Raw genomic sequence first — 12,054 nt, 5'->3', positions numbered from 1 at the left:
CACTAGCTTGTTGTTGTCGTTCAGTCCCTAAGTTGTGTCCGACTCTTTTGTGACCCCATGGACTGTAGCCCACCAGGCTCCTCTGTCCATGGGACTTCCCAGGCAGGAATACTGGAGTGGGTTGCCATTTCCTTCTCCAGGGGATCTTCCTAACCGGGATCAACACTATAAAAGGGATAATTTGAAATTTTGATCAGGAGGTTGATATGCTTAGATCTGTGTTTTTAAAACATAAATCTGGCAACAAAATACAGTGAGCTCTGGGTGAGTCTATGGGTAGGACAGGAAACCCTGATGGGTGAGAGGGTGAGAGGTGAAGAATCTGCCTGCCAGATTCTTCTGCATTGCAGGAGGATTCTCTACCACCAAGTCACTCAGGTAGCCCCCCAGGAGCTTAAGTCAGTGAAAAATGAGGAATCCAGAAGTATTATTTGTTTCACCCATGGTTGGTGTTGATGGTTAACATTCTCAACTGGCAGCAAAGTATTTCCATAGAACATTAAAATAGGAAGGAACTTGGAAACTTAGTTTACAGATAAGAAAAGTAAGACCTAGAATAATTAAGTGACATAGGCAGGTTCTCTATCCTTCCTTCAAAGATACAAAGACCAGAAACTTTTCTTGGGAAAACTTTAGATTGAAAGTGAGAGAGAGAAGAAAACTGGATAACATCAGAACAACATCACAACTTTCGCTGTGCCCAGTTCTTATCTTTTGCCAGACTGCTACAACAGCCTTTCAAATAGATGTTTTATCGTATTTGTTGTTGTTTAGTTGCTCAGTTATGTCCAACTATTTTGCAACCCCATGGGCCCCCCAGTGAGATCCCATGGAGCCTTCCAGGCTCCTCTGCCCAGGGGAGTGGGTAGCCATTCCCTTCTCCGGTTGGGGATCTTCCCAACCCAGTCATTGAATCTGCGTCTCCTGCACTGGCAGGCAGATACTTCACCTCTCACCCTCTCACCCATCAGGGTTTCCTGTCCTACCCATAGACTCACCCAGAGCTCACTGTATTTTGTTGCCAGATTTATGTTTTAAAAACACAGATCTAAGCATATCAACCTCCTGATCAAAATTTCAAATTATCCCTTTTATAGTGTAGATCAAGGGCAGCCAGTCTGGCGGAGAGAGAGGTTCAGGTCACTGTCTTCCTGAGTTTGTGGGGCAGCTGAACTCCCCCAACTCCTTGGTCCTTTGGCGCCACCTCAGGAGCAGGGAATGATTCTGACTGAGGAAGGGTCGAGAAGGTTCCTTGGAGAGACTTCCATAGAGAGAGGTAGGCTCTGAAGAGTTTTAGCATCAGTCCTTCCATGAATACTCAGGGTTGATTTCCTTCAGGATTGATTGGTTTGATCTCCTTACAGTTCAAGGAACTCTCAAGAGTCTTCTGAAGCACCACAATCCTTTATACATACTGTACAAGGAACCATTTTCTAATCCAAGATCATGAAGATTTACACCTAAGTCTATATTAATAGGGCTTCAGTTCAGTTCAGTCACTCAGTCGTGTCCTACTCTTTGAGACCCCATGAATCGCAGCACGCCAGGCCTCCCTGTCCATCACCAACTCCCGGGGTTCACTTAGACTCACGTCCATAGAGTCAGTGATGCCATCCAGCCATCTCATCCTCTGTCGTCCGCTTCTCCTCTTGCCCCCAATCCCTCCCAGCATCAGAGTCTTTTCCAATGAGTCAACTCTTCGCCTGAGGTGGCCAAAGTACTGGAGTTTCAGCTTTAGCATCATTCCTTCCAAAGAAATCCCAGGGCTGATCTCCTTCAGAATGGACTGTTTGGATCTCCTTGCAGTCCAAGGGACTCTCAAGAGTCTTCTCCAACACCACAGTTCAAAAGCATCAATTCTTCGGCGCTCAGCTTTCTTCACAGTCCAACTCTCACATCCATACATGACCACAGGAAAAACCATAACCTTGACTAGACGAACCTTTGTTGGCAAAGTAATGTCTCTGCTTTTGAATATGCCATCTAGGTTGGTCATAACTTTCCTACCAAGGAGTAAGCGTCTTTTAATTTCATGGCTGCAGTCACCATCTGCAGTGATTTTGGAGCCCCCAAAAATAAAGTCTGACACTGTTTCCACTGTTTCCCTATCTATTTCCCATGAAGTGGTGGGACCAGATGCCATGATCTTCGTTTTCTGAATGTTGAGCTTTAAGCCAACTTTTTCACTCTCCACCTTCACTTTCATCAAGAGGCTTTTGAGTTCCTCTTCACTTTCTGCCATAAAGGTGGTGTCATCTGCATATCTGAGGTTATTGATATTTCTCCTGGCAATCTTGATTCCAGCTTGTGCTTCTTCCAGCCCAGCGTTTCTCATGATGTACTCTGCATATAAGTTAAATAAGCAGGGTGACAATATACAGCCTTGACGTACTCCTTTTCCTATTTGGAACCAGTCTGTTGTTCCACGTCCAGTTCTGTTGCATCCTGACCTGCATATAAGTTTCTCAAGAGGCAGATCAGGTGGTCTGATATTCCCATCTCTTTCAGAATTTTCCATAGTTTATTGTGATCCACACAGTCAAAGGCTTTGGCATAGTCAATAAAGCAGAAATAGATGTTTTTCTGGAACCCTCTTGCTTTTTCCATGATCCAGCAGATGTTGCAATTTGATCTCTGGTTCCTCTGCCTTTTCTAAAACCAGCTTGAACATCAGGAACTTCACGGTTCACATATTGCTGAAGCCTGGCTTGAAGAATTTTGAGCATTACTTTACTAGCGTGTGAGATGAGTGCAATTGTGCGGTAGTTTGAGCATTCTTCGGCATTGCTTTTCTTTGGGATTGGAATGAAAACTGACCTTTTCCACTCCTGTGGCCACTGCTGAGTTTTCCAAATTTGCTGTCATATTGAGTGCAGCACTTTCACAGCATCATCTTTCAGGATTTGAAAAAGCTCAACTGGAATTCCATCACCTCCACTAGCTTTGTTCATAGTGATGCTTTCTAAGGCCCACTTGACTTCACATTCCAGGATGTCTGGCTCTAGGTCAGTGATCACACCATCGTGATTATCTGGGTCGTGAAGATCTTTTTTGTACAGTTCTTCTGTGTATTCTTGCCATCTCTTCTTAGTATCTTCTGCTTCTGTTAGGTCCATACCATGTAAATCCTTTTGTTTCCACCAGTGGCTGTTAAGATAGCTGAGCTTCACAAATGCATGTGGTTAGTTTTCAAAGCTACTGCAGGAGAAGGATGGGAGTAGAGTAAGTTAAAAATACTTGAACATTGCTGTTCTTATCAAGATACAGCTGCTTTTCTTTAATAAATGCTCCATGGATTGCTGACAGGTTTTGATTAATTTTCAGAGTTCTCAAAAAATTGATTCTGACACATTTTAGGTCTATTTTCTTGTTATTTTAGAGGGGAGAATTCTAGGAATTTTTGACTGCCATCTTCCCTGACATCACTCTATATGTTTAGTTTAATATCAACCATCTTGCTACATGTTTTCCATTTGTCTCACCTTCTTATGTTTATTCTCATTGCCTGTCTTAATTTGACCAATCATTTTATTATTTTTCTACTGATTTTATTGCTATTATTTTAGAGATTACATTAGAAATCACAACATTCATATAGCAAAATACACAAGACGTAAAACTTCTTAATGCATGTTCTCCTCTCCTCATTTGTTGTGTTGCATTTTTAATTCTATATTTAAATTGGCTAACTTTATACATTGCTTTTAAAGTCAATATGTATGCATTTATACACACATATATATATAAATTATTTCTCCCAGGGTTCTTCATTCCTCGTTGCATTTCTATCTTGTCTAGATCATTTTCCTCCTGCCTAAAGAATTCCCTTTAATATTTATTTTAATTCAAATTTTCTCATGATTAATTTTCAGTTATATTTGACCAAAAATAGTTTGGCCTTTAGAAATTCATTTTAACAATGTTAGCACATTACTTCTTACATGCTTCTATAGTGGCCTCTTAGTTTTTCTTGAAACTCCCAATTTTTTTGGTTCTCCCAAAACTGCAATGGTTCAAGAGTCCCATTTTTCCTCAGAGGAGTTTGTCAATACTTAAATTCAGTCTGCTTGGTTGTCTTATGATCGCAACTCTCTTAACGGTTTCAAAAGAAAGCTATGATTTTAGAAATTTTTTTTCTCCAGGAATTTGGATTTAAGGGTTTAAGAAAACCCTTATGTGGTTTTCCTCATCTTAAGTAGAAGCAGAAATCCTGGTTTCTTTATATATTATTCCTGGAATGCTTTTCCATCTCTTTGCTTAAAAAATAATATTGGTTTTGGACCAGTGCTTCCTGCATGAATCAAAAAGCAGGATGAATTTACTGAAGTTTTCTTCCTTCATTTTGAGGCCCTTAGTTTAAGTTTCTTCCCAGTCTCCCATATGGTGGTGATTGTCCTAAGGTCTAAAAATATCCTATTAACATAAAATGTCTCCTCCTTCCGGGTAACTCACCTCCATCTTACTTTTCCTTGCCTTGGGCAAATTATTTTTTTATAGTTTGTAACTGGAGCCTGACATAAACTTTAATGTCCTCATTTTGCAACTTTGTGCCTCTGTCAAATTCTCACTCTATTAACTTCTGTATTCTTGCTGATAGCCTCCAGAAAATAAGGAACTCACACCCCTAGGCATGGCTCTGCTGGAGGATGAATGTTGCTACTATCACTTCTCTACATTATTCTCTTTCCACTTACATTTTGCCTTCTCGTCTCAACTATAGCAATGTTCTTTCTTCCTTCGTTAAATCTTTGACCTCAACCTAAATGAAGAAGAGGTGATAAAACCTCCTCAAAGTCAGGCTGGCACAGTGCTTTCACTTCCAGTTATTCCAGCTTTTTGACAGTAAGGTACATGGGTTTATTTCTAATTATCCCCTATTCTTTATAGAACAAATACCCAAACGCATATTGAATAGCATGCATGTATTATTTTCCCAATTTCAAAGTCTGGCTTCTTACAGAAATTCGAGTTTCCACTTCTTTTGAAATTTATCTGAACATAATCTTGCTCAGTGTACCAATACTGTCAGAAATACTATGTTTTTTGTTTTGATTTTGGTAGACAATGGTAGCTAACAACAGTTTCAGGTGAGTGAGGGTTAGTTACATTCCCCTAAAACCTTACTCTATCAATGAAGCAAGTCTTAAGACAATTCTCTCTCTCTCACACACACAGACATAGAGTTATGTAATCTGTAAGTGCAACAAAATCCCAGCTCTGTCATTTTTAAATATGCTAACCACACCTTTCAGGAAAGATACCCTGGGGGCAAATGTGACAACATACTAGAGATAAGATTTGACTAATCTGATAGTCTAGTTTAGGCAACCAGAATCTTCCAAATTTCAACCTAGACAAACAACAGTTGTGGGATTGAGCTGGAGAGTCATCCTTAACAGAAGAGACTACGGGGCTGGATGGAATTTTTTTTAACTGTGGTAAAGCACACATAAAATTTATCATCTTGACCATTTTTAAGTGGGATTAAGAACACTGACACGGTTATGCAACAACTGCTGCCATTCACCTCCAGAACTTTTTCATCATCCCATACTGCAACTTCAAACCCATTAACCCTTTGCCCTTCTCCTCAGCCCTGTAAACACCATTCTACTTTCTGTCTCTAGGTATCTCATAGAAATGGAATCATACAATATTTGCTTTTTATGTCAGGCTTATTTCACTTAGCATAATGTCTTCAGAATTGCATTCACTTTTAAGCTTGAACAATATTCCATTGTGAATTTATGCCATATTTTGTTTATCCATTTATCTATTGATAGACACTTGAGTTACTTCCACGCTTTAGTTTTTGTGAATGAAGTGAAGTGAAGTTGCTCAGTCATGTCTGACTCTTTGCGACCCCATGGACTGTAGTCTACCACACTCCTCTGTCCATGGGATTTTCCAGGCAAGAGTACTGGAGTGGGTTGCCAATTCCTTCTCCAGAGGATCTTCCCAAACCAGGTATCGAACCTGGGTCTCCTGCATTGTATGCAGACGCTTTACCATCTGAGCCACCAGGGAAGTTATAATACTGCTATAAACATGGGGGTACAAACTTTTGTTTAAGTCCCAACTTTCAGTTCTTTTGGATATATATCCAGAAGTGAAATTGCTGGCTGATGGTGCGTGTACTCAGCCAACTCTTTGCAGCTCCATGGACAGTAGCCTGCCAGGCTCTTCTGTCCATGGGATGTTCCAGGTAAGAGTACTGGAGCAGGTTGCCATTTCCTACTCCAGGGGATCTTCCCAAACCAGGATTTGAACCTGCATCTCTTGCACCTTCTGCACTAGCATCACCATGGAGAAACTGCTGGATCATATGGTAATTCTATGATTAATTTTTTGAGGAATCACCATGCTGTTTTCCAAAATGACTGCACAATTTTATATCCTCACCAGAAGTGCACAAGAGTGCATTTATCTTGGTAAGACTTGTTATTTTCTGTATTTTTATAACAGCCATTCTAATGGATATAAAGTGGTATTTCATTGTGGTCTTGATTTGCATTTACCTAATGATTAGTAATGGTGAACAATTTTTTCATTTGCTTATTGGCTATTTGTATATCTTCTTTGAAGACATATCTATTCAAGTTCTTTGCCTATTTTTAAAGTTGGGCTTTTTGGAGAGAATTTGTATATTCAGGAGTGTATCAAATATTTTAGCGAATGCAATATATACATATAAAATGTCACTATTTTTTACACTTAAAAACCCATATAGTATTTTATTCTATATTTACATAATATATATAATTTTAGCAATGAAAACATTTCTAACTTTTACTCTGAAAATTAGGAAAATTAGGAAAGACTCTGGTATCTAGCTTTTAGTGGCTGTCTCTGATATGGCCTTTCTTATTCAAACTCTAGCTGACCATCCTGAGAATTAAATTCCATATTGTTGCAATTGCCTGCACATACATTAACACATAATACCACATAATTAACACATTGCTCTGTTGAAATATTTAAAATTTAAATTAAATCCCACACACCATAGTTAAAAGGTCTGTATCTGGTTCTCTGGTTATGGTACTTATTTTTCTGCCCTTCACCCACCATTCCCAGTCACATTTGCTACCTTTTCTATTTCTTGAACAGCCAGTTTGCACATTCCTAACCCAGGGTCTTTGCACTTGCTGTTCCTTCTGCCTACAATACTCTTCCTTTTGATTCTCTCATGAACTTACCCTTGTCACTATCCAGGTCTCAGCTCAAGTGTTACCTCCTTAACAAAGTCTTCCCTGATCCCCAAACTACAAGTAGCTCCTTTCCCCCAAGTCTTTCTCAATGAAATTGCCCTGCTTATCTTAAACTTAAGTTTATGTCTTTATTAGCCCTATGAGAAGAAAGACTTTTTATTCAGAACTCTGTACCCAGTACCAAGGTGAGTGCTTTGGCCTATGGTAAGAGCCAACCAGCTCATTCTGAAGGAGATCAGCCCTGGGATTTCTTTGGAAGGAATGATGCTAAAACTGAAACTCCAGTACTTTGGCCACCTCATGCGAAGAGCTGACTCATTGGAAAAGACTCTGATGCTGGGAGGGATTGGGGGCAAGAGGAGGAGCGGACGACAGAGGATGAGATGGCTGGATGGCATCACTGACTCTATGGACGTGAGTCTAAGTGAACTCCGGGAGTTGGTGATGGACAGGGAGGCCTGGCGTGCTGCGATTCATGGGGTAGCAAAGAGTCAGACACGACTGAGCGACTGAACTGAACTGAACTGACTGAAGAGCTCAATAATTTTTTTTTTTATATTCACATGAATGTTTGAATACTTAGAGTGTGACATGAGTCATAATAGAGATAAAAAGAAAGTACTATGAGAACACAGAGCAGGAATACATAAATCATGATTCCAGAACAGGGTAGGTGAGAATTGTCCTGATAAGTATATTAGTCAGCATGGGCTGCCATATCAAAATACCACAGACTGGGCGTTAACAATAGAAATTTATTTCTCACAGTTGTGGAGGCCAGGAAGTCCAGGATCAAGACACAGAGTGCTGTGGCTCCTGATGAAACTTGCTTCCTGGCTTGCAGACGCGTTCTTCACGGTGTCCTCGCATAATGGAGAGAGCAAGCAGATGGCATCTCCTCACCTTCTTATAAGCACATCAGCCCTATCAGATTCGGGTCCCAACCTTGTAATCTAATTTAACCATTATCTCTGCCTCACAGGTCTTAACTCCAAAATCAGTCACATTAGGGGTTGGGGCTTCAACATAAGAATTCTGGGGGCACATAAACATTCAGTCCATAACAAAGAGCTATATAAAGAAGGGCAGGCATTGCTGGGAGACGCTCCTCCATGCGTCTCTTACACTCCTCCGCATTTGCTGGGGCATGACAAGAATGAGGGCACTTCTGGGCTCAGTGCTAGGTCACTGAAGAGAGGGCCTTCCCTTGTACTTTGGCTGTTTCACTCGTGCATGGTCTTGCAACATTACGTACTGGACATTTGAAAATATGGGCTCTTTTAACTATACAAAGATTCAATATGTAGACACAATTTATTACACAAACAGCACTTGTTACTAAATTTCCTCTATAGAGAAGTCTCAAGAATTGGTAAGTTGTCAAGTTCATATAGGTAGATGTAAGTTTTCTAAAATTCTTAATTTTTATTTGAACACTTTAATTTTATCATTGACAACAAATACTGCCAGTGGTTTTCCTTGAAAGGAGAGGCTGACTTCATTTTCAAGAAAACATGTATCAAATACCCAACCCTGAATGAACAAAGTCTGTCACTTGTTCTTTCAAGCACAAATGCCATTCCACAGAAAAAGGAGCTGGGGCTCCCCAGGTGGCTCAGTGGGTAAAGAATGTGCCTGCTAATGCAGGAGATACATGACACAGGTTCAATCCCTGGGCCAGGAAGATCCCCTGCAGGAAGAAATGGTAACCCACTTCAGTATTCTTGCCTGGAGAATTCCATGGACAGAGAGGAGCCTGGCAGGCCACAGTCCATGGGGTCGCAAAGAGCCAGATGTGCCTTAGAGTAGAGTGTCTCAACATGCATGCAGGCATGAAGAACGCAGCTAGTTAAAATACCTTTTAAAAAAGGAATACTTAAATAAATAAATTTAAATTAAAAAAAAAAGGAATATAGTTTCATCAACAACAGTCTTAAGTGAAGCAAGCAATGTTTTTCTACTGCAAGTGCATAGCAGTGAAGAATAACTACTACTAGAGTTTGGTGCTCACAGAGAAGGCGATGGCACCCCACTCCAGCACTCTTGCCTGGAGAATCCCATGGATGGAGGAGCCTGGTAGGCTGCAGTCCACGGGGTCTCGAAGAGTCGGACACGACTGAGCGACTTCACTTTCACTTTTCACTTTCATGCATTGGAGAAGGAAATGGCAACCCACTCCAGTGTTCTTGCCTGGAGGATCCCAGGGATAGGGGAGCCTGGTGGGCTGCAGTCTGTGGGGCTGCACAGAGTTGGACACAACTGAAGCGACTTAGCAGCAGCAGCAGCAGCAGCAGCAGCAGCAGCAGAGTTTGGTGCTACTTATCATTGGTTTGTGCTAAGGCCCCAGAAGTTCTATTTACTACTGATTTGACACCATACGTGGAACAACAGACTGGTTCCAAATAGGAAAAGGAGTATGTCAAGGCTGTATATTGTCACCTTGCTTATTTAACTTGTATGCAGAGTACATCATGAGAAACGCTGGGCTGGAGGAAGCACAAGCTGGAATCAGGATTGCCGGGAGAAATATCAATAACCTCAGATATGCAGATGATACCACCCTGATGGCAGAAAGTGAAGAACTAAAGAGCCTCTTGATGAAAGTGAAAGAGGAGAGTGAAAAAGTTGGCTTAAAGCTCAACATTCAGAAAACAAAGATCATGGCATCTGGTCCCATCACCTCATGGCAAATAGATGGGGAAACAGTGGCTGACTTTATTTTTCTGGGCTCCAAAATCACTGCAGATGGTGATTGGAGCCATGAAATTAAAAGACGCTTACTCCTTGGAAGGAAAGTTATGACCAACCTAGATAGCATATGAAAAAGCAGAGACATTACTTTGCCAACAAAGGTCTGTCTAGTCAAGGCTATGGTTTTTCCAGTGGCCATGTATGGATGTGAGAGTTGGACTGTGAAGAAAGCTGAGCGCCGAAGAATTGATGCTTTTGAACTGTGGTGTTGGAGAAGATTCTTGAGAGTCCCTTGGACTGCAAGGACATCCAACCAGTCCATCCTAAAGGAGATCAGTCCAGGGTGTTCATTGGAAGGACTTATGCTGAGGCTGAAACTCCAATACTTTGGCCACCTCATGTGAAGAGGTGACTCATTGGAAAAGACCCTGATGCTGGGAAGGATTGGGGGCAAGAGGAGAAGCGGACGACAGAGGATGAGATGGCTGGATGGCATCACCGACTCGATGGACATGGGTTTGGGTAGACTCCGGGAGTTGGTGATGGACAGGGAGGCCTGGCATGCTTTGATTCATGGGGTCACAAAGAGTCGGACACTACTGAACAACTGAACTGAACTGACACCATTACTACAAATTCCAGCAGTAAAAAAGTAAATCACATATTATTATAAAGAGCTTTGACTTTGCAGACACCCCTGGGGTCCTGTGGATACCCAGAAGACCATGAACCACACTTTTTGAACAGCTATGAATCAGAATAAATGCAGAATATAAAAACCAGTTAAGACATGGTCCCTATTCTTTAGTTCATCTGGTAACAGAGGAAACTGATGAAGTCAACTGCAACACAACTTTAGCAACAGGAGAAATGGTAGCCTTTGTGGAGGGTAGATTAAAAGACAAGGACTAGCATCCAGTTAGCCTATGATTGTAGTAATGCAGACAAGCAATGCCCAGGGTCGACTCAAGGCAGTGGCAAGAATGGAGCAACTTTTAAGGTGGTGGAATTACAGGACTTGGTGACTGATGAGATGTCATGCGCAGCGCAGGAGGGCAGTTTGGTGGCTACTGGTGCCCCTCCTACAGACGCAGTACGGGAGGAGCAGGTTGGCAGCCAGGTGAGTGAAGATTTATGAGTTTACTTGGCGTTACTCATCTGATAGGACCATCAGATCTCCAGACAGAGGAGTCAGAACAGGCAACTGGTTGTTTACTGCTCCTTCCACCGGGCCTCGCAGTTTTCTCATTCACTGCTGTATTCCCAGTGCCAAGCACAGCAGCCAGCTCTTAACGTTGACTGTATAAAGGAATGAATCTGGTCAGGGGCTGGTGACAGTTACCTAACAGGAGGGTTCCAACTGGCGGTCATTTTACACGCATGTTTATTTGAAACCACAAGCGTGGATGAGCTGAGGTTGCGTGTAACAGGAGAACCGAACTTCGTTTCAAAATCTGTCTGGTCCTAAACAGCCAGAATAAGTGGCGTTGTTAGGAAATATTGCCTCAAACAGGTCACGACGGCCTGTAACATAGATACCAAGCTTGCAAAATTTGCTTCTGTTAGACGTAGAACACCCAATAACCACGAGTTGTTACCTCTATCATTGCATATGAATACTGGCCTGGTTTTATTCGAGGTGAGATGGGAATGACCCCAGCGTCCCAACCTTCAGGGTGTAGAAGGCGTCTTTCACAATCTCCCTTTATCGCGGATATTTGGAACTCTCCGACCGCCCAGGACGCGGCCCTCGAACGGGTTCAGGTGCGGCGCCTTTCAGCGCCCAGGCAGGGGGCGGCGCCCCAGCCACCCGCCCTGCTGACGCCACATAAGCCGAGATCACCTCAGCAGCGCGCGGTGCAATCACCGAACGCGCGCCGCCGCCGCTGCCACGCCGCAACCCTCTCCCTGAAATCCTTCCGCCCGTCCCATTACAGTGTTGTGTGCTGGCGCCCCGCACCCAGGACACACAGGCTCGGGTGGCCCGCGATTCTTAGGGGTGACCTCCTCTTAAGCCTATGTTTCTCTTCTGTCTCTGCACTCCCCGTGCCACAGGTGCAGCCTGCTTCTTCAGGGCCTCTCTCTCTCGGCGCAAGGAGACTTCGGCATTGTGAATCCTTTTAAGGGGCGTGGCCAGAGGCAGGTCCCGCCC

General features: G+C 42.5%; 1 long non-coding RNA gene across 2 annotated transcripts in view; it reads right to left on the bottom strand.

Annotated features, from left to right (window-relative positions):
* Positions 1-12,035, bottom strand: part of LOC102411603 — an 80,151-nt gene extending 68,116 nt beyond the window's left edge. Inside the window, exon 1 of one of the 2 annotated variants that reach the window (XR_003110821.2) lies at positions 11,572-12,035. This is a non-coding gene — a long non-coding RNA (uncharacterized LOC102411603). The remainder of the gene's footprint in view (positions 1-11,571) is intronic. The other variant, XR_003110819.2, reaches the window with a different exon arrangement.
* Between the last annotated feature and the right edge of the window lie 19 nt (positions 12,036-12,054).

Source organism: Bubalus bubalis, chromosome 8, assembly GCF_019923935.1.
Source record: "Bubalus bubalis isolate 160015118507 breed Murrah chromosome 8, NDDB_SH_1, whole genome shotgun sequence".
Lineage (NCBI taxonomy): Eukaryota > Metazoa > Chordata > Mammalia > Artiodactyla > Bovidae > Bubalus > Bubalus bubalis.
Note: the sequence above shows the minus strand (reverse complement) of the source record. Positions and strands in the feature narration are given on the sequence as shown.